Raw genomic sequence first — 23,598 nt, forward strand, 5'->3', positions numbered from 1 at the left:
GTTGATACTGCTGCCTCCATCCATGAGCACCTTAGTGAACTTATATCCTCCCACCTGAGGAGCCACCACCAGGGCCAAGTGACCCAGATTATCAACCCGGGGAGGGTGATCCTCCCTACTACACACAATAGGCTGCTCAGACCATCTTAAATAGCGTGGAACCGCCGGCTCAACAGCATTCACAGCCCTCTTATGAAGCTTCTGATCTCGCTTACACAGACTGGTGGTAAACACGTGATACTGTCCACCATTAAGCTGCTTCGGATTGGTCTGGTAACCCCCTGCTGCTGCTGATGACCCTGGCCGGACTGCTGATTAAAGCCCCCTTGACTATTCTGAGGATTAGGATTTGAGCCGCCGCCCGGGCCATGAAAACCGCCAGCGCCTGAGCCGCCACCCGGGCCATTGTTGCCATTAAAAGCATTGGAATTCTTAAAGGCCTTCATGATTGCGCAATCTTTCCATAGATGAGTAGCTGGCTTCTCCCTAGAGCCATGCCTCGGACAAGGCTCGTTTAACAACTGCTGGAGCGTCGGGCCTGACCCGCCAGCTCGGGGAGGTGGCCTCCCTTTACGTCGCTGGTTGTTACCCTGTGAGTTGGCATTGGCCACAAACTCCATGCTGCCATCAGCCTTACGCTTGTTACCTCCTTGGTTTGCCGGGTTATGCTGAGGACCCTTGACATTGCCGTTCTTCCTTCCCTTCCCTGTCCTTTCATCATCTGAAGCGGGGTCCTTGGTACTATCAGAGTCGGCGTACTTGACAAGAGCCGCCATCAGCGTACCCACATTGCAATCACGCTTGAGCCGCCCGAGCTTCATCTTCAAGGGCAAGAAACGACAATTCTGCTCCAACATTAAGACTGCAGAGCCGGCATCCATCTTATCAGATGAATGTATTATCTCTTTGACCCGGCGAACCCAATGCGTCATAGACTCGCCCTCCTGCTGTTTACAGTTAGTCAAATCCACAATTGACATAGATTGCCTACAGGTATCTTTAAAGTTTTGGATGAACCGGGCTTTCAGCTCAGCCCAAGACCCGATGGAATTCGGTGGCAGCCCTTTCAACCAAGTGCGGGCAGTCCCATCTAACATCATGGTGAAGTACTTGGCCATCGCCGCTTTGCTGACCTCCAGCAATTCCATGGCCATCTCGTAACTCTCGATCCAGGCTCCGGGTTGTAAATCAGCCGTGTAATTAGGCACCTTCCTAGGTCCTTTGAAGTCCTTGGGTAGACGTTCATTGCGGAGAGCCGGTACTAAACAAGGGACGCCTCAAGTCCTCGTAGGGATACCCACGTCGACGGAAGCCGTCGGATAAGCTGGGGTGTCTGGTAAGCCGTCAACTGAGGCACCTGCTCCGCCTCTTGTCGTGCTCTGTCTTGGTCTGCTGCGTGAAAGGCTCCGTTATGAGCCGGGCCATGGCCAGGTGGCAAGTCATGGCGTCGGACATTACTTGAGCCGGTCGCTGAAACCATGTGTCTGCTATAACTCGGGCTCCGGCCTGGACGAGGGGTTGAATGGACCCTGTCCCGGCTGTAAGAGTATGCCTCTTGCTGCGCCAGAGCTGTCTGAAGGAGCTCCCTGACCCGGCGGGTTTCAACCGCCGTTGGAGAGTCGCCATCGATTGGGAGAGCCGCCAGTCGTGCCGCCGCGGCGACCATGTTTTCCAACGGGTTGGCATAATGACCCGGTGGTATTGGCACGTACTGAGGCGGGGCAGGGTTCACCCAGGGCGGTCCCATTACTTGGGGCTGAATTGGTGTCCCAGCTCCGGGTACTATGATCTCCGGCGGGTTACTAGACCCTGCACTTGGCGTGTTGAAGAGGTTTCGAGGATCGTAGACCGGAGGGAGTCGAGATTGGGCCTTTTGATGCCTCCTTCTCATGACCTCATTGGACGCGTTCTGATCCATCGTGAGCCGGAAGGACTGCGCTTGAGTCAACTAAGTCTGGGCGTCGAGAGCCGCCCTCTCCGCAGCCATCCTGATCCCTTCCACCGCCAAATCCTCCTTGGCTTTTACTAGATCTAACTTTAACTGTGCCACCTCCGCGTCATGCTGAGCTTGATCCGCCGAGTCAACCGTGGCGGTCAACAGGGCCGTCATCTTGTCCGTGAGATCCATCAGCACCTGAGCCGGCGAGGGCACCGGGTTTCCCGACCCAGCGGTAGGGTTTTGAACAGGCTGTGCACCGGCCATGAAGATTCCAACCCGGCTCGACGGCTCAAAAGGGCCCGGAATACTGTCGCCGTCGGAACAGCCCCCGAGCCTGCCATCCTGGAGTTGATATAACGAGTTTGACTCATCCGTAGACGACTCGCCGTCAGAGCCGGCGGCCGCCTCATCACCAGATCCAGATCCATCAGAGAGTCCTCCATGAATACATCCCACAAAAGCATACTTCAAGGTAGGTAGGGCCCTGGCGGGTCGTGCGCGTTGAGCCGTCTCGATGAGATCGGTGCAGAGACCCGGCTCAGGACCCGGCTCACCAATCTTGCCAATGAAGACATGAATTCCGCCGAAGGGGACCCGGTACCCGTACTCAATTGAGCCGGCGTCGGGGCCCCAGTTTGCATCGTCGATGCAGAGCTTGCCGTGACGACTCTTGGTCATCCGGCCCACAGCGTATCCCTTGAGCCCTTCGAAGCTGCCCTTCAAGAACTCAAATCCACCGTGCGCTGGCCCCACGGTGGGCGCCAACTGTGGTGGAATTGTCACGGCAGATGTCCTTGAACTAGGACTTAGTCATGGAGCCATCGCAGCTAGGAAGCTTAAAGGGGTTAAACGGGACAAGGAACACAAGGGTTATACTGGTTCGGCCCCTTATGGTGAAGGTAAAAGCCTATGTCCAGTTGAGGTTGTATTACTTGAGGTTTCGACGACCAGGAGCTAAACCGCCCTGCCTGGTTATCGATCTGATCTTACTTGTCCCTAGACCACCGCCGGGTCATCCCTTTATATAGAGAGGTTGACGCCCAGCGGCTCTCATAGTCCCGGCCGGCTCATAACAGTGTCCCGCTCGGACTCCTAACTATTCTTGCCTTACACTACAAGTCTTACCATAACGGAGGTTTGTAACTACGGGCCTTAAGCCATCTCCGGGTCTTAAGCCCATCTTTGCCCCGCCGTCTTCAAGCTTGGCGCCGGGCTTCGTGTGATGACCATTACGAGTAACCCGGCCCCTCCTGGGCGGGTGACTCTAATGGTTATATCCTCAACAGCGCCCAAAGAAATGCAATTCCATGTTGTCTCTCTATATGTGGCAATTTTGAACAAGAGTCATTAGGATCATATTCTGAACAAGAGTCAACAGGTGGGGAGCGTATGAATTTCATTGCATCCAGAATGGCACTCAATGCCTTGGTGCCAATTTTGTAAGTCATTGCGGTGTTTAGCTTCAAGAGTGGACTGCTGCTAGTGCGACACAAAGTAGCTACACAGATCATCGTGTAGATATAACGAGAAACCATAAGCATCAGAGTAAAATCAGCAAAGTGGAACTTGCTGGAATATATGTGCTAGTATTGCCGGTACGGGTAGAAAGGCTTCGGATACCAGCTCTCTTCAACTGAAGGTGCGGTACTGTTAATATCAGTGTAACTCTCAAAGGCGACACAGCTCCCCGCATTTTCTTGCTATTCTTATAGGATTCAAGTGGGCAGGCCACTACAAATCCTATTCCCATGTTTACAAAATCCTACGAATCAAAGAGGCCCGACGAGTTCAAAGTGTCCATACCAACCGACCGTATAGGCCTCTACACTGCAAATGTCCCTGCTCATCTTCACTACAAGGAACATACTGTACTACTATCATACTCCCTCCGTTCCAAAATATAAGTCTTGGTAGAGATTTCCACTATGGATCACATACAGATGTATCCAGATACATTTTAGAGTGTAGATTCACTCATTTTGCTCCATATGTAGTCCATGATTTTATATATACAAAGACTTGTATTTAGGAACGGAGAGAGTACTTATTAAAGAAGAACGGAAGAGGAACATGGTAAAGAAGAGCAAGCAGATTTTGGATAATAAAATGTCCGTTGCACAGTGCCCACACATGATGAACCAGAGCGCATTAAGAAAGCAACTCCATGCTGTCTCTCTATATGTGGTGCACATGCTTTTTCGAAAGTAAAGTAGGAACATTAGCTGACCAATTAAATGTTATCTGTTTTAGTAATATCAGCATCATATCAGATTCGTACTTGAGCAACAAGTTTAGAATTATGAGTGGCACGTTGTTTAGCTTGATGGATTCAGGAGCAGTGCTAAGCAGGTACGATGATGGTACTGAATATAAAGGCATGTCTGCATTTGGGTCAGTCGACCATTTCAGGCGGTTGGATGAAGATCCTACGTCTCCTAACCCTTCTTCTTCCTCGTCTCTGATTCTTCCCATACAGAACACCGCACGGGCCGCCGGCCGGACCATCGGCCACCACCGCCTGTGTTCCTCCGCCACCCCCACCCCCACCCCCGCCCCCACCCGCGTCGAGTTTTCTTCGTTCGGCGAGGCCCCACCACCGCCCCCAACAACCAAAGTCCCCACCCGAGCCCCTTCGTTCGCACCGGCGAACTCCGGCGAGCTCTGAAAAATCGACTGACCCAATTTTGAAATTTAGTCTACTGTGATTTAACTAGTGTGGAATATAAAAGGGGAAAACCATAAACATTGGGAGTACAGTGTTGAGCGTGCCATGGCGGATCTGAAGGTGCAAACCGGACAAAGGCAACTTTGCAACCAATGTTTGCTCTCAACTAGCAAGTAAGTGATGGACAAGGAATCAGAGTAAAGCAGTGGCAATCTATTTTCTTGCTGCGATAAATAAGTTGAGCAGATACGAAAGAGTACCACCTCTTGTGCGGCGCCGTGTATGCATCTGATGAGAATTTGACGGTGCTGCGGTAGCGATGGCTGTCGGCGGCGTGGAAGCAGATCTAGGAGGGTAGACGGTGGCGGCGGAGCGCGGTGGACGAGACGGTCGTAGGAGTGGCGCCGGCAAGGTGGACGACGGTGGGGATGAAGCGAGAGGACGGGATGCAAGGATCCCGGTCCGAAGCCGTGGATGAGAGAGGTCGATCTCTTGTAATGGACGGCGGTGTCGGGGTATCAGCTCCGGCATGGTGGAGGAGGACGGCGGTGGATGGGGTGGCGGACGGAGGAGGCTGGGGTGGAGAGGGTGTTTTGGCGCCCACGGAGTACGAATGGGGAAATGGAGGTGGAGAGGAAGGGGGGAACCATGTCTTCAGGGCGCGCTTGTCTCAAATGCGAGGAAATTTACAAACTTAGCCCCCGGTTCAAATTTCCTACATCACAGCAATATTAGTCGGTTGGGGATAGGACGGTAATCTCGCATACACCAAATATTTGCCGACGAGAGTTTGTTTTTGGTGCCCACTGTGTATGAATCGGGGAGGGAGTCGATTTCGGCCGAGGACACACTGTGTTTTGGCGCCCACCGTGTATGAATCCGGGTGAGAGGCGTTTATGTCACGTTCAAGTGAAATTACAAACCTAACCCTATCGAAGCCTATAGAAATCGAGCAGATAGGCTTTGCGTGGCAGGGATAGGCAGTAGTAATTTCCATCTCGCAGATTTTGGTTTCAGGCGGTTACTACGACTTTCCCCGCTTCGTTCAAATTTTGCAGAGTGCACGTTTACTGTGCCAACTCAATTCGAATCCCGTTTGTATTCTATTTTTTTCGGGCGAGATCCATTTTCGATTGGAATAAAATTCTATATACATCATTTTTTATATATACTTTCAAAAGCACAACAAAGAATTCTGCTCCTTTATATGTATAATATGCTTTACAAATACAATGATCTCAAAATCATAAGGTTGAATTCAAAAAATTAAACCAAATTATGTTCTACTAAAATGTATGGATCAGTAATATCTACATATTAAATAACATAGATGCGCGTGAATTCATATGAGTATGCATGTTTGATAGATCAATTTTGGTTTGAGTATGGATTACATGTATCATCATCTCGAATTCAAATATTTGAATCCCTTTTATGATCACTCCTTTCACACCCATCTCTCTCACATGCATGCTCCTTCATGTAGCTATCACTCTCTTTTCTCCAGCTCACCCGCACGCTCACTTCATGTTTCTCCTATCCTCGCAAACATGGTCTCTCGACGTCTCCCTTGAGAAGTGTCACACTCTCCCTATCATTATACATTACACGGTTTTCATTATCTCTCACGTCTCTATCGTTCTCTCGTATCACTATGTACCTAAGCTTTTGTTTTTCACCGCCACACACACAGCCTCCACTCGTCTTTCACTTTGTGTTTCTCTCTATGGGATTCTCTCACACACCCTATATGTCTCTAGATATGAATCATACCACTAAAATTACTCTCTCTCTCTCTCTCTCCTGTAGACACAACATTTGTTGCGGTCTCCTTTTGGTCTCCATCCCAGACTGACATTATTCATTTGTTTACCGATCAGACAAACTCCCCCCCCCTCTCTCTCTCTCTCTCACACACACACAACTCCTGCTTCCACTCCCCTTCCCGGCTACCGTCTCTCTCTCTCTCTCACACAAAACTCTCGCTTTCGCACCCCCGTCTCGTATTTCTCTCACAAACATTTATTGACTAGCCTCTAGATAGGTTTATACACCCGCACACTGGTGCTTCCACTATCGCATACATGTCTCTCTCCCGCTCCTTGTATCTATGTAGATTTTTCTTCCCTTCTTGAGACATGCCCTCTCGATCGTGCACACTACCTCTTGCACATACACTCTTTGTGTCTTTGTCACACATGCACTCCGTCCTCCTCCTCTCTCCCTCTCTCTCTCACACACATGGGCTTTTTGCAACAACTAGCAAGATGCCCATGCGTTGCACGGAACATGAAGATGCATTTGTATGAGTAGTTTATCTTGTGAGAGAAAAGGATGAACAAGGGAAGGCCTTATTTGCAAGTGTGGAGAGGGGTGTGGGTATCTTTTTGCAAAATTGCCATAGTTTCCTTCCTATCCGTCAGATATAGATTGGACGGCCTATATTGCAGGATGGCAGGCACACGATCATCACCGACTATGCTTTTCATAAGAGTAGGGATAAAAATAGAGTTGGTGATGATGGTGGGCCTGCCATCCTGCAATATAGGCCGTCCAATTTATATCTGACGGATAGGAACGAAACTATGGCAATTTACCCGCACTCCTATCCACATTTGCAGATAAGGCCTTCCCTCGTTCATCCTTTTCTCCCACAAGATCTTGATGTTCCGTGCAACGCAGGGCATCTTGCTAGTAAGAGTATAAATTAGACATATACCACTTCTTGAATCTTGAAACCAACAACATTCCTCCCTTATCTCATAAAAACCGCCAAAGCAATATATTTTGGGTGAAACATAACATTTTTTAGTGATATACGTATTTCAAAACTAGACTTTTTTTCTATCAAATCGGTGAATATGTATTAATCTACTCAGATCGTGTGGCAACGCATTGGCACATTGCTAGTAGTTATTATAATTTTGTGGACACCAGACAAACGGTGGAGTACATATACGAAGAGAAGAGGCGCACGCACGCAGTTGGTCTCTCGCTGTCTCACACACATGAGTGTTACGTAAAGGCAACATTAACAAATAAACCCTAAAACCCTAGGTGCACGATTGCTGCATTCGCGGGTACCGGGTACGTGGTGGAGCGCACCTTTGTAGGAATAGTCAGCTCGCGTGATAATTTGATCCGTAGGAGTTGATGGTCGGGACCACAGGTGAACGACTTGGAGGCGGTGGCTCGCCAGTTGCCACAGATCGAGTAGCCACGTTTAAAATATCATTTTTTAGCGGGGTTAAGAGTACCGATTTTCAATGGCGCGTTATAAGTACTAAGTAGTTTTTAGAACGATTGGTATCGAGCGAAAATGGAATTCATAGTACTACCTAATACATACCTTCTTCGCGTATGGTTGTATGGGTTTATGTTGCGAGATGTTGAACCTGGTAGTTCTAAGGCAAATACTATATTTAGATTTAGATGTTGGTTTTCAGTAATGAAAATCGGAAGGGGGAAACCCTTCTTTGATTAAAAAAACTAGTACCTTCGTTCTGGTTTACTAGTCCCCATCGTTTTTTGGGTCAAAGTTTGTCCACGAATTTTACTTGTAAAATGTGAATGGAAAACAAGATTTTGTTATACGCAAACAAAAAAGGACTGGAGGGAGTGATTGCTCTGACACGGACGCGACCTATCATAGGGCAGGCATTGAACCGGCGCGCCGGCCAAGAGGGCCCCACTCGCTGCAGGCCCGGCTGAACACGCCTCCTCGCCGCATGCAACCGGCTTCAGACTGCCCCGCCTGCCTTCATTGAATCCTCGCGTGTGCCGGCAACATGTCCTTCCCCAAGCCGGCCGGCATTTCAGAACACAAAAAGTGACCAAAATATAATTAATTACGCATGGTTTTGACTTGTTGTGCTCGCACTGGTAGCAGGAACTAGAGGTTTTTCTTTATTCATAACTCTCCTCATTTTTTTGGCTTTGAAGTGAATCATGGTTGTGGACATTATGTATGAATGTGGAGATATCTGTGAACATGAGTTTGATATGGAAGTTGAACTTGGAATGTTGGGCTTGCGCGTGAACTATACCATGTCCAATGCTTCATCTCTTATTGTTTGGAAAGTAATTGCTGTTATTACATGACCCGAAAAAAAATATTTTGTGCCACATCAGTAGATGCACGGACATCACAACATGCATGCTGACTGGATAAACATTTGAACCTAGCTACTATGAAGGAAATTTTGTATGGACAACAATTTTAGATAGCAGGAGACGCCTAGCCTGCTCTGCCTCTGCTAGCTTATTTCTGGCTTCTTCCATCTCTTCTTTGGCATGGGTGAAGAGAGCATCTGATTGCTCTTTTTGCTTCTTCAGGAACTCAGCTACATTCTCAAGGGCTGCTGCATGCTTTCTTTCAGCCTTTACTAGAGCCATGAGGACATGAACAGCTGACGACTCCACCTGGCTTGTGTGTAATCCAGCATCATCTGGGAATTTGCACCTTGTGTCTAATCCAGCATCATTAGGGAACTGGCACCTTGTGTGTAATCCAGCCTCATTCTGGAAACATGATCTCGAGGTTGACCATACTTCCCTCCTCGCAGGAACTGCATCCTGACATGAAGTTACTTCTTTCTTACATAATTACTCAGAGCAACCCAGATCCATTTAGTAGAAGCCAGATAAACAGAACTGGGAGAAGTGAATTCAAAAGGAAAAAAATATAAAAACAGACTACAAGGTGAGAACACCCACTTCCTACATCAAGCTAAAAACGAAAGCATTAGGACGATTAAGACTCTTCTTATGACACATCGAAGAACACGAGGCTTAAGAGAAACAGAAACTTCAACATATACACATCGAAGATCACGAGGCTAAACGAAAGTAATTGAAAGGGTGTTACTTACCAAAGCTCGTTTTACAGGTTCGGTGCAGCTCCTCTTTGACTTGCCACGCTCCTTGAAGATGTCCCCAATATCCTGTGTTTGGTCTTCATTGCTCCTATGCATGTTCGCACTCGTGGTTTTAAAATCTCAACATGGCAAGAAAATATACTACTAGTAATACTCACGCATCTTGTGGGCAACATTAAAGCACTCGTCTGCCATGTTAGAGCATCTCCATCAGAATCGCAATGCGCGGCGCTTTAAAAAAAGCGTTTACAGTGCTGAGATCGAGAAGTAGAAATAGAGAGTAGAGGATAGTTCTCAACATAGATAGATAAAAAATAGATTATTCAACTACTCCTCGTCGTCCGACTCCTCCTCGGTGATGTCCTCCTCCGACGTCTGACTGTAGGCGTGAAGATACCAATCGTCGTCGGATTCCCAGGGTGATGCTGCTCCTAGCCTCATGTTGAATTGAGCGTCCGCTTTTCGCCTACGCTTGTCCTCGTGATAGGCGGCTCACTCCTCCCTCCTCTTATCCCTCTCTGCCCTCCTTTGCTCGTAGAACTCGCGGTCGTTGATGATGTCCTATGGAAAGCATTGGCGTCACAGCACCATGGCTTCCTCGTCCATCTCGGCGATGCCGAGACGGTGCTCCCGCCTCCGGTTGTCGCGATGATCCTCGTCGGTGATAAGCCACGGCAGAGGCGCGAGCTCCTGTGCCCGCTCCCGCGTTGGCACGTTGGGGAAGTTCAATGTTCTATGAGGCCACCGGAGGCGCCATGCCGCCGCGTCATATGCGCGGGCGGCCTCGTTGGCGGTGTCGAAATTGCCGAGGCCGAGGCACATCCTGCGGAACCGGATATCGGCGGAGAAGCCGCCAGAGGGGCGCGCGCGAACGCCGCGGTATCCCCAAGTTTCCCGGCGACGCGGCGGCATGGTGGCACGGTGGCGGCGAGGCGAGAAAGAGCGGGGAGAAAGCGGTGGCGAGGCACAGAGCGGGGAGAGAACGGTGGCAAGGCATAGAGCGGTGGGAGGGCGTTGGATTTTATAAAGCGCGCCGGACGCCGCGCGCCAAAACTAGCGCACACCTGGCCGCTTTTTCCCGCGTGCACAATCCTTTCCCGACGTATCTGCTATCTCTACTATCTTCTCTACAGTTATATTTATTTTATATTTAATATTTATCTCTACTTCTCTACTCTCTATTTTTTTCTCTACTTTTTCCCTACTCTTATAAGAAACAGAGTTGGTGATGATGGTGTTCCTGCCATCCGATTTATATCCAACGGATAGGAAGGAAACTGTGGCAATTTTGCAAAAAGATACCCACACCCCTCTCCGCATTTGCAAATAAGGCATTCCCTCGTTCATCCTTTTCTCGCACAAGATAAACTACTCATACAAATGCATCTTGATGCGTGCAACGCATGGGCATCTTGCTAGTTCTGAAAAGCTATCCATCATTTGACACACTACTGGTTGTAGATGAAATACCTACCCAAGCACAGCGCGATACAGGAGCGACGCACAATTACAAGCTGATATTCTGTTGGACAATGGAGGCTATAACCAATTACTTTTACGGGAACAATAGCACCCAGGAAATTTGAAGGGTAGGTATGAACAAAATTGGAACTGCACATGTACAACTAAGTGACTCAATACACACATTACCAATCGAGGAGGAGAACGATGGTCGCAACGGCCTCTGTGAGTCATGGTCGGCAACGGGAGTCAGTTCATTGTCCACGACGGTGGTGCTTCTGCGCCTGGCGTCGGCTTCCGGGAAGCAGATCCGAGACCGTGGAAGACGATGCCGGGGAAGAGGCTCCGTGTACGATGACGACGGTGGACCGGCTCCAGTGCGGCGTACGAGGTTGTCGATGAGGCAGATGCGCTGCATGGACGAGTGCGCTGATGTAGAAGGGGAGGAGCACAAAGGCTGCGGTGCCGTGGATAAGTCTATTTTGCGGTGGGGATAGAAAATGGAGAGTATTCAGGTGTACTACTCCGGGTGCCGGGGTGGGGTTGGCTGGGTAGGGTGAACCTGAAGTTAAGAAAACAGCCCCCTACCAACCGTCATCCGTAGGCCTGTTCCGAAGGCTATGATGGTAACTTCCCACTGCTCGAATCAGGGTCGCGAGAGATTTTCCCGCCGACCTCAAAATTTTGTCACACTGAACTCCCCGTGTGGCGTGTTGGGTGATTCGGCTAAGCAACTAGCGAGTAGTACTGGTAAACTCTGCATATTAGGTTGACCGAAGTCAAACTTCCTAAAGTTTGACCAAGTTTATAGAAAAATATAAAAATTTACCATAACAGATATGTATGATGTGAAATTACATTCAATAATGAATCTAATGGTATTTATTTGTTATTGTACATGTTAATATTTTTTGTTATAAACTTTCTGAGAGTTTACAAAACTTGACTTTGACCAATGCTAATACGCAGACTTAAATAAAAACGGAGGGTGTACACATTGGTTTTCTTAGTATGTAGTGAATTAATCATTTGTTAAAATTGTGAAATAAATATATTAGGCTACTAACTTCGAATGTAATGGTCTATACAATTCAATAGTTACAATCATTGTCGAATTCCAAGATGTATACGAGGTCTATAGTACTTCACAACATGCTCAAACTAGCATAATCCCAGTCAAATGACAATCAAAATGCATTTCATAGTTATTACTTTCTAGGATGCAACAAAACCAACAATAACTCTACATCAGCCATTATAAAAGCAACATTTTGAACATATCCCAATGTGTGAATGAAACGTGCAGAGAGAGCTTGCGGAGATGGAGCAGATAGGGCGGGAAGATTGTATGTATGTGGACGAGAGAGTAGGAGACAAACCTAACGAAACAGAAAGAGGGAGATAGAGAGAGAAAGAGAGAGGAAGAAGTTAGGTCTGTGAGAAAGATGGAGACATGTAATATACGTGAGATGCGTGTGCATTCGGATTCTGTACACGTGGAAGGAGAAGAGACAACAGGTTTGATGAGAGAGCTGGAAAAACATGGACGAGAGGGGAATGATCTCGTGGGTTGAGGGATTGATAAATTTGTGCGGGGGAGAGAGGGATTGGTAATTTTGTACAAGAGAGAGGGTGGGGGGAGAAGTCAGTCAGCCGTCGTCACCTCATCCTGCTTCCAAATGGCCCCGCATTCTCTAGCGTAGTGTGGTCGCCGTCTTCGATCTCCTCGATACCCTCTTTGAAGATTGAGGTCTTGTGCATGCTGGGTGCGAAGAAGCGTGCACAAGCTAGCACTACAAAAAAAAGACACATCTGTGACATTTTGGGCCGAACGAAATTTTTTTCTGTCATACATATGACACTTCTATGACGATAATTGTGACAAAACGCGGTATCATCATAGATGTGATGGGCTCCTACTTCTATGACAAAAAATCATGACAGAAAATGGGCTTTTCGTCCTGGGCAGGCCGGAGACGCAGCTGCATGACATTCTTTGGGCCGTCCATGACGAAAAAAACCGTGGTAGAAGCAAGGGGGAGGAAAATTTCGGGGAGTTCCTGGTTACGGTGGGAGGTCGGGGGCCGAGCGATGCGCGTTTCTCTCGTACGCGTATGCGCGTGTGTGCGAGGCGTTCGCTCTAACTGAACCCGAGCCAGGCGTTGGGCTCTAACTGAACCCGAGCGATTGCACTGCAGGCTACGCGTTACTGAACCCGAGCGATCGATCGATGGCTGTTAACTGAACCCAATCGAGCGATTCCTTCGCTACTGCTGCTAATTGAAGCTGATCGATTGGATGAACAGTGAGCATTGCGGGGGGGGGGGGGGGTGGATGAATAGTGAGCGGTGGCGTTGCCTCTGGATGAACAGGACCCCGTGGTGTGGAGGGCTGGATGAACAGTAGACGGTGGAGGGGTGCCGTGGAGGGGTGGTTGAACAGGACCCCGTGGTGTGGAGGCTGGATGAACAGTAGACGGTGGAGGGGTGCCCGTGGAGGGGTGGTTGAACAAGACCCCGTGGTGTGGAGGGCTGGATGAACAGTAGACGGTGGAGGGGTGGTTGAACAGTAGCCGGTGGAGTAGCGCGCGGTGGAGGCTGGATGAACAGGAGCCCGTGGAGGCTGGAGGAGGTCGATGGTAGCCCGTGGAGGCTGGAGAGGTCGACGGTGGAGATGAACAGTATCCCGTGGGGTCCCGTTTTGCGGTACGCCACACCCCTCCCGATCAACAGGGCCCCCGTTTCGACCGTAGCGCTCGAACACAAGTCTGTTTCCTCCGTTTTGCAGTACGCCACACCCCTCCCGATCAACAGGACCCCCGTTTCGACTGTAGGAGGTCCGTTTCGTCCGTTTTGCGGTACGCCAGACCCCTCCCGATGAACAGGATCCCGTTTCGAACGTGGCCGGTCGAACACAAGGCCGTTTCCTCCGTTTTGCGGTACGCCAGGCCTCGTTTCCATCACCTGTTCCGTCCAAGCCCTCCCGATGAACACGACCACGCATTCCGTTCCGACCCAGCCAGTTGGCTCCCACGCGTTCCGTTGCCTCCCAATGAACACGACGCATTCCGTTCCCTCCCCATGAACACGACGACGACGCTGTTTCTCCGTTCCCACCCAGCCATGTCAACGAGCCCTCGCCGTACGTATGCGCGAGTTGGCGTTCGAGACCCCGCCCATATGTACACATACGTGGCCGTATTTTCTTTCTTGCACCCTGGCCGCTATACGTACGTGTACATGCTACGTGCGCGCCTCTACTATGACACGTGCGCGCCTCTACATCCACCAGTATATATGTACGTACACGTTCGCGACCAGAATGACAACGCTACGTACGCTTCGACCAGGTGGGTCCCGACTGTCAGGCACTTCCTTGCGTGCGAAGATGTAGCTTGTGGGTCCCAGCAGTCAGGGGGGCGAATCGTTTTTTTGTCCGGATGCACTTCCTTGCGTGCGAAGGTGTAGCTGGTGGGTCCCAGCAGTCAGGGGGGAAACGTTTTTTCGCGAAATACGGTGGCCCGTCCGGTGGGTCCCTGCTGTCAGGTGGAGGAATAATTATTTTGCGCATAATAAGGAGGCACTTCCTTGCCGCGACCGTGGACCCAGCTGTCAGCGTCTCCACACACAGTACTCTTCCGATGGAAGTCGGTCGTTGATCACATTGACCACGCCGCGCCGAGAGCACCACGGCGGTGGACGACGGCGAGGCCTAGGAAGGGGACGACACGGAGGCAGGGAAGACTCGGCAGTTGTTTCCCACGCGGTGGGGAGTACGACTGTACGAGGGTTTACTAGTTCGTCTGCCGTCGTCGGAGAATAACAGCAGGTGTGGGTGAGTAAAGGGATGGCTAGGCCAGCGATGGGAGTACGATGGGGCGGTGAGGCCTGCGCGGCAGCACAGCCAGCCGCGGGGAGGAGGGAGCAGGCAGTCCCGTCGGCGCTTGTTTGAGCGGCTGGAGCAGGAAGAGCAGAGATTGAAGAAGCACGACGGCTGTTGGATGGACGTCCAACAGTCAGTGCTTGTGCGTCAACCTTTTTTTAGGAAAGCCTCAAATCTGTGGAAAACAGCATACAACCCATCTTCCATTATTTCTAATAATTTACAGCCCATTTGCTAATTCTTAAGGGTTTTTTTGAGCCCATATTCTTTTTGTTAGCATTACAACCCATATTGCGGCCACGGTTAAAAAATTATATGAAATTTTGCATATTTCAGTGCGGTCCAAACTGTTTTTAATCCCGAAATTTCGACTCACATTCAAACTGATTTTAAAAATAAATGTATATCAATATAAAATCCAACAAATTCTCCACGCATAAAAATTAATGTAATTTAAAATCTCGAAATGAAAAAAAAGATATTTGAAACTAATTGCCGGTTTGATGTGTTTTAAAAATGTACAGCCCATTTCTCATTACTGATGGGCCATTTTCTCGGCCAGCCGAATGAAAGCTCTCCTCGTCTTGAAAGATTTGCAGCCCAACAGGCCTGACAAAGCGACTTACTTGGCAAATCACAAAAAAACTGGGCTGTGGCCATGGACCCAGCTGTCTGCCTCTCCACGTACAGTACTCTTCCGATGGAAGTCGTTCCTTGACCACGTTGACCACGCCGCGCGGAGAGCACCACGGCGGTGGACGACGACGTGGCCTAGGAAGGCGATGACGCGGAGCCGGGGAAGACGCAGCAGTGGAAGCCCGCGCGGAGAGGAGTACGAGGGTTCACTGGTTCGGCTGCGGTGTGAGGCTGCCGTCACCGCAGGGCCTGGCCAGCAGTGGGAATAGTAGAGGGCGGTGAGGCCTCCGCGGCAGCATAGCCGGCCATGGGAGGCAGGAGCATGCGGCACGACCGGCGCTGCTTTGGGCGGCTGGAGCAAGAAGACCAGAGGTTGAAGAAGCACTACGGTCGTTGGATGGACATCGTATGGTCACTGGAGCTAGAATCGTTCATATTGACTAAGTTGACAAAGCCCTTCGTCCCCGTCAACTTAGTAGGCCCACAAGTCAGCCTCCCACAAAGGTGGGTCCCAGCTAGCCGGGGGAGTATTCATTTTTTTGTGTGTAATAAGGAGGCACTTCCGGTGGGTCCGAGCTGACAGCGGGGGGAACGTTTTTTTCGCGAAATACGGTGGCCCGTCCGGTGGGTCCCAGCAATTAGGGGGAAATGATTTTTTTGCAAAATACTGGTGGCCCGTCCGGTGGGTCCCCGCTGTCAGGTGGAGGAATAATTATTTTCCGCGTAATAAGGAGGCACTTCCTTGCGGCTGCCGTGGACCCAGCTGTCAGCCTCTCCACGTACAGTACTCTTCCGATGGAAGTCGGTCATTGACCACATTGACCACGCCGCGCCGAGAGCACCACGGCGGTGGACGACGGCGAGGCCTAGGAAGGGGACGACACGGAGCCGGGCAAGATGCGGCAGTGGATGCCCACGCGGAGAGGAGTACGAGCGTTCACTGGTTCGGCTGCGGTGTGAGGCTGCCGTCGACGGAGAATAACAGGGGGTGTGGGTGAGTGGAGGGATGGCCTGGCCAATGGTGGGAGTAGTTTGGGGGCGGTGAGGCCTCCGAGGTAGCACAGCTGGCCATGGGAGGCAGGAGCAGGCGGCACAACCGGCGCTGCTTTGGGCGGTTGGAGCAAGAAGACCAGAGGTTGAAGAAGCACTATGGTCGTTGGATGGACATCATACGGTCACTGGAGTATTGACTAAGTTGACAAAGCCCTCCGTCCCCGTCAACTTGGTAGGCCCACAAGTCAGCCTAACAATATGGTGGGTCCCAGCTAGCAGGGGGGTATTCATTTCTTTGGGCGTAATAAGGAGGCACTTCCTTGCGTGCGAAGATATAGCTGGTGGGTCCGACCTGTCAGCGGGGGGAACGTTTTTTTCGCGAAATACAGAGGCCCTTCCTATGGGTCGTAGCTGTCAGGTGGATGAATCATTATTTTGCGCGTAATAAGGAGGCATTTCCTTGCGTGCGGCCGTGGACCTAGCTGTCAGCCTCTCCACGTACAGTACACTTCTGATGGATGTCGTTCATTGACCACGTTGACCAGGCCGCGCCGAGAGCACTAGGGCAGTGGACGACGGCGAGGCCTAGGAAGGGAACGACACGGAACCAGGGAATACTCGGCAGTTGTTTCCCATGTGGAGGAGTACGAGGGTTTACTGGTTCGTCTGCCGTCGCCGGAGAATAACAGCATGTGTGGGTGAGTAGAGGGATGGCTAGGCCAGCGATGGGAGTACGGTGGGGCCGTGAGGCCTGCGCGGCAGCATAGCCAGCGGCGGGAGGAGGGAGCAGGCAGTCCCGTCGGCGCTTGTTTGAGCGGCTGGAGCATGAAGAGCAGAGATTGAAGAAGCACGACAGCCGTTGGATGGACATCCAACAGTCACTGCTCTCGTGTGTTGACTAAGTTGACAGGGCGTTGCGTGTGCGTCAACCTTTTTTTATGAAAGCATATGCGTCAACCTGTAGTAGGCGCACAAGTCAGCCTCAAATCTGTGGAAAAGAGCACACAACCCATCTGCCATTATTTCTAATAATGTACAGCCCATTTGCTAATTCTTAAGAATTTTTTTAGAGCCCATCTTCTTTTTGTTAGCATTACACCCCATATTGTGGCCACGGTTAAAAAGTATATGAAATTTTGCATATTTCGGTGCGGTCAACTGTTTTTAATCCAGAAATATCGATTCACATTCAAACTATTTGAAAATTAATTTATATAAATATAAAATCCAAATAATTGTCCACGCATAAAAATCAATGGAATTTAAGATCTTGTAATGAAAAAAATTGAAACTAGTTCCCGGTTTGATGTGTATTAAAAATGTACAACCCATTTCTGGGCAAACCGAATGAAACTCTCCTCGTCTTGAAAGATTTGCAGCCCAGCAGGGCCGATAAAGCAAGTAGGCCTTGTTTGGGTATTTCTTTAAAAAAATAGAACTGGGCTAGCCATTTTTAGCAAGAAAAAAACACAAGTGGGCTCATGATGTGGTAAACATAAATAAAACCCTGGCTAGACGGGCCACAGCCCCCGCACAGCCCCGTTGTTACCCTGATCCGTCGCTAAAACTAGTATAAATAACAACTGCTTGTTCCTCAAAAAAACTGCGCGACTTGCTGGGTCCCTGGTGTCAGCCGCTCGTAGTGTAATTCTCTCGTTTATTGACTATGTTGACAATGGCGTGAGCCCTAGATGTCCAACCATTGGGAGAAACCATATTTTTGGGCTTGTACTATAGAGGCACTTGCTTGCGTACTGCCATGACGCTGGTGGGTCCCTACTGTCATCCTCTCCATGTACAGTCATCTCCTTGTTCCTCTCGGTTGTTGACGACGTTGACAACGCAAGAGGGCGGCGCACCGCGCACGGCAAGCGAACCAAGGCCGCAAGGCGAAGGACGACGGCGAGGCCTCGGACGGAACGAACAGGAGCCGTTGAAGATGCGTCGGTCTAGTCGCAGGCGGAGGGGAGTACGAGGGTTGACTGGTTCGGGCGTGGGTGCGTGTTGGGGCTGACGTCGCCGGAGAATAACAGGACGTGTGGGGGAATAGAGGGAGGGACTGGCCAACGTTGGAGGGTACATACGGTAGGGCGGCGGAGGCGCAGCCAGCCATGGGAGGCGGGAGCAGGCGGAGCCGACGGGGTGGTTTGGTTTGGGCGGCTGAAGGAAGAAGAAGACAAGAGATAGAAGATACACGACAGATGTTGGATGTCAATCCAACGGCTGGTAGGCAGAATCGTTTGTTGACTGGCTAGTAAGTCGACACCACCTTGGATAAGCTATTTCCTCGCGGGTCCCAAATGTCAGAATCCAAATCTGTCACGGTCATGCAGCCTTTCCTGTGAAAATTTACAACCCATTTGATGTGCTAGTTCGAAATAAGTTTGTGGGTGCTGGTGGGGGCTAATCACTTGGCTTCTGTAATGCACAGTGAGCTCAAGCAGCTGGCGAGAGTGATGTTATTTCCCTTGGTTGGGATTTGTTACAATATTTCACTCTAAATTAAATGAATGGCAAGCCATTTGCCTTGTTTCAAAGAAAATATGACAGTCACAGCCGAGTTGAAAAGGGCAGGAACATCTAACTCCAGCTTACAAACTGTACAAAAGCACGAGGGTTAATTGTTCATCAGGTTTACAAAAAAACCAGATTGAAAAGGGCAACAACATCTAACTCCAGCACTGTTTTCGGCAGTCACAGTCAAATGGATCGGTCAGGTCCATAGAATGAACATCCTGGGTCGTAAAATTTACTGGATTATGACCACAATATGTTGTAAATAGAAGCCTGGCACGTTCAGAAGCTCTTTTGCCCACCTTAAACTCCTTTTTTTGCTCTTCGACATACCCATCCGTCAAAACCATGCTGCTGATAAACTTAAGCCTGATGGACAATAGTAACCTCGCATTCAGCAGGAAGAATGTGACAAATCTTGTGTTTGCACGGTTGGCTACATATCATTCTAGCGTTATTGTCTTCAATCGAATCTCATGAGAAGTGAGAAAATCCCGATGCTTACGAATCCACCGATTGGTTATAACTTTCTTACCCCGTCCTGTTGCCTAAATAGACATGAAGATTGAAAACGGTTAAGGTCTAAAAGAAGAGTGTCGAAAGAGCAACAGCTGAACGGTTAATTCTAGTACACTATATGTAGGCTTCCAATGTGCGTGAAATTATCACCTTCATATACAACTTCTCCAGACATGGAAAGCATTGCAGCAAGCCAATAATCTTGTTCAGATCAAAACTATTCATTTGGATATATAAGATCTTGACAGAATCCAGCACCATTGATAGGCCATCCATGGAGAAACTCTTCATTGAGCATAGAACATAATATTAGTATAAAATGTGTACTCCAAGATGATATATAAATTATGCGCAGAAATTTAAAATGTAGCTTATGGTTACAAGTGTAGATGATAATATAAAGTACCTAAAGAACTGTGGAGCCAAACACCATATTGAAATGAGCACAGAGATCATCTATTACACCCAAGGTCTCCAGTTTAGGCGCAGAGAGGACGGTTATTTGCAATGGTGAATAACTAGAATCACCTTTGATGTGAAGGGGCATCTTGGATGATGAGCTGCCTTCCGTCAAAAGAAATTCCAATTCTTACAAGGTTAGGCGACTTTATTTGGAGACAACCGATTCTAACTGTGAAAACAAGCACCAAGCACTCCAGCGCAGGGCAACTGGAGTGGATGATGCTGTACAATGAGGCCTCTGATATACAAACCCGCACAAGTGAAAGTTTCTTGAGAAATGGGAGTCGAAGGTTTAGTACCAGATTGTCTGGTAAGTAGCACAGCGCAAAGGTGGCGGTGTGGAGAGAGGACGAAAACCGCGAGATGGACATCGGTGCTGAGGGCACAAGTTCATGGCATTCGGTACGTGGTATGTGATTTCCAGGGGAATAGTAGAACTCAAGCAGCTGTAGTTCTCTGAATTCAGGGGATTTCAGCCAGGCGTCCACCGGGCAGGGCATGGTATGCTTTCTCAGGTAGCATGACGGGATGCAGAGGCTTTGAACGGAGCCCTGGTGGGAGGAGATGATGGCTCTGGGGATTTCAAAATCATTGAAGAGAGGTAGCTGACGACAATCGAGATTAAGGGGCACGGCGCGGCATAGAGGGCGCCACCGAATTGAGAGGACTTGGGTGTGGCAGCAATCCTTGGTGGGGAGAAGCGATATGATCTCCCCAAGGATGGCGTCCGGGAGATCGCTGATGCGGTCCACCCGAGATTCTATGGGTTCCTGGGATCCGGTGGGGGCGGGGTCGCCGCTTCTCCCCGCGCTGCTGGGTGCGGGATCTACAACAGGCGTCGCCGCTGGCGGGAGCCTCATCTTCTTGGCGCTGGGGTCAGCCGACTCCATTTTCCTCGAGGGTGTCGCGTTGCGCTCACGGATTTGAGCAGAGTAACGAATGACGAGCTTAGTTGTAGTGCGAGCGAAGAAGAAGGGGAGCTGGGGGTTTTCTGTAGGAGTGAGGAAGAAGGGGAGCTGGGGTTTTCTGTAGGAGTGAGGTGAGGAATTTGGGGGTACGAGTGGAGCGAGCTGACGTGAGGTGGGTGGGAGCGAGGAGGAAGAAGAGCACCCAGTGTGGATGGGCTTTTGAATTGATTTTACTATTTACTAGTGTGGATGGGTTGTTTTGTCTTGGGCCCAGAGAAACAATTACTACTAGTACAGTGGAGACACTCTACAGCTACCCAGAAAAACAATTACTACTAGTACAGTGGACACACTCTACCGCTTCTGGCTCCTCCTAGGTCATTGAAACGTCTCCCTCTACTGAATGTCGTTATACTTTTGTTCACCGATATGCGGGCCATGCAGCGCGCGGGCCCAAATGCCATCCACCAAATTATAAGGCAGTATGCAGGCGGAGAGTCACCCCGGTCGTAGCGCGGTAGTAACGAGCCGTCGTATCACAAAACCCCACCTCCCCGCAGTCTACGTTTGATGGACGAAGCAACCATCATTACACTCTTCGCTGAATCCCCTTCTCCCTCACCGTCTTCAAGAAAGGCAACACTCACATCTGCCACTATTCTTCTCTCTGAACGAAGGGAAGGTAAGCAGATCCGTGATGTTGGTATATTTTTGCTCAGAGAAAAAAAAACATTTGCAAAGCAATAACCGATCCTCACTCTCTTTTTTGTTTCATTGTCATTGTGATTGTGTTTTCCTTTCAGTGGTCTCCTAGTATTCGTCAGTTTCATGATGGACCAAGGAGAAATAGGCAAAGATCTGCCGATATTGGAGCAGACGCGGGAGGCTGATCCCCACGAGACTGAGAGCTCCAAGAAGATGGAGGCAACCACCGAGCTGACCCCAGATACGCTCACGGCCACTACTGAGATGGTCAACGCCCCGTTTGAGGTTACAGCCCCCGTGGCACTGCAGGAGCATTTTTCCCCCTTCGAGGATGTGTCCCCCCCCCCCCCCCCGCTGAGCTGCCCAAGGTGATTTCCTTCTTTGCCGATCTCGATTGTTGTTTTTCATCTAAGTATGTGGTGATTTTTTTAGAAAAGGAAGTATGTGGTGATTAATAATGCAAAATTTTATTAGCTTCGATGCCATGCTATACATAGTGGTTTAAATAACTTGTGTTTCTTATACTAAAAAGTAATTCAGAATTTGTTTCTCTTTCAATTAGAGCCCTGATGCAGACAAGGATTGTGTGGTTGTACATGTCACTCGCTATGAGGCGGACGACCTGAATATACGCACTGGGAAAATAGAGTTTTTAGGCTGTTGGATCCTGGAAGCCATTTGCGGTTATACCAATGAAGAGTTGTATTCCAGCCTCACTGTTGTCAGGCGTGTTGTCCAGGGTGTACTGAAGCACAAGAAGTTCAAAGCTACTCCTTCGTTTGTGAGGCATACTGTTCTTGTCAAGCTTACACAGGAAGATGACGTGGCATGCCTCCACAAACAAGTTTATCAGTGGCAAGGCCACAAGGTTGTCTTCATGAAGGTTCACAGGATTGAGCTGCTGCGGGACGTCCTCGATGATGTTCATGGCAAGGTCCGTCTTGTGTCCAGCCGAAATTAGATCGAGGCATGAAATAGTTGCCCCGGCTAGTGTTTAATAGTACTTTGGATTGTGTCTAATTATCCGAAACTTGCCTGTTATCGACCCCTCTGGGGCTAGTACTCTGTTTGAATCCGTCTATGGGAACTGCTGCTACTTTTGTGTGCCCGTGAATCATGTGAGAACCATCATAATTGTTGCCGAAACAGATGCGTCCTCACTAGTTTTTTCATGAATATGGCATGGTAAGACATAAGTTGTCACGGTTTATCATACGAGCAGGGTGTTTTTGAAATAGAGCACTCGTTCGAGAACCATGCGCCGACGTATACATAAGTACTTGTAAACACTGTTGGTGCTACCCCACTTGTAAGCAGTTGTGCAAAACACGGCACATTGGCTCAGCTCGCTTCAACACTAGGCTATCGACCAGCTAACAATCAACAATCTGTTGTCTGACATATAATCAACTATGTATCTTGTTACAGTGGTTCATGCAGTTAATTGAGGCCACAATGTAATAAATTCCAAACGTTCACACGCTAGTCCAGCGCTCATGTGGAACACTCACATTAAATTCGTCTTCATAAAAAACTTGAAAAGCATAAGCTAAGCAATTTTATACATCTCAATGATTCATAGAACATAACAAACATATACTAGTTCACAGCAAAAGACAAAGTTGTGAGAAGGTTTACAAATTAGGAAAAAACAAGCAAGGCTTCTCTGAGCAAAGGGCCTCCCGGCAGGCTTAAATTTCCTGGAGTTCACTCTGGTTTTTTCTTGTTGCCACCATTCAGGGTTAGGTTCTCTCATTCCATAATAACCAATTATAATTGTGGTCTTAGCTGGAATACTGAACTGAACCATGCAGTGTACTGACCAGCTGAAATGCTTGTGCATTCCACTAAATTTAAGCACCGCTATTTGCAGAAATAAGCAGACCACAATGCCTATTGTCCGCGCACCTGTCCAAAAAACCGCCGTGCAGCCGTGCCAGCTAGTCCTCGGTCCATCGATGAACTGGTAGAAAGTGCATTCTGGACTAGGATGCAGTTGTTTTCGCTCGTCCCTGCACTGCAATCAGGAAGTAAAAT

The sequence above is a fragment of the Aegilops tauschii genome, chromosome 6 (genome assembly GCF_002575655.3).
Source record: "Aegilops tauschii subsp. strangulata cultivar AL8/78 chromosome 6, Aet v6.0, whole genome shotgun sequence".
Taxonomy (NCBI): Eukaryota; Viridiplantae; Streptophyta; class Magnoliopsida; order Poales; family Poaceae; genus Aegilops; species Aegilops tauschii.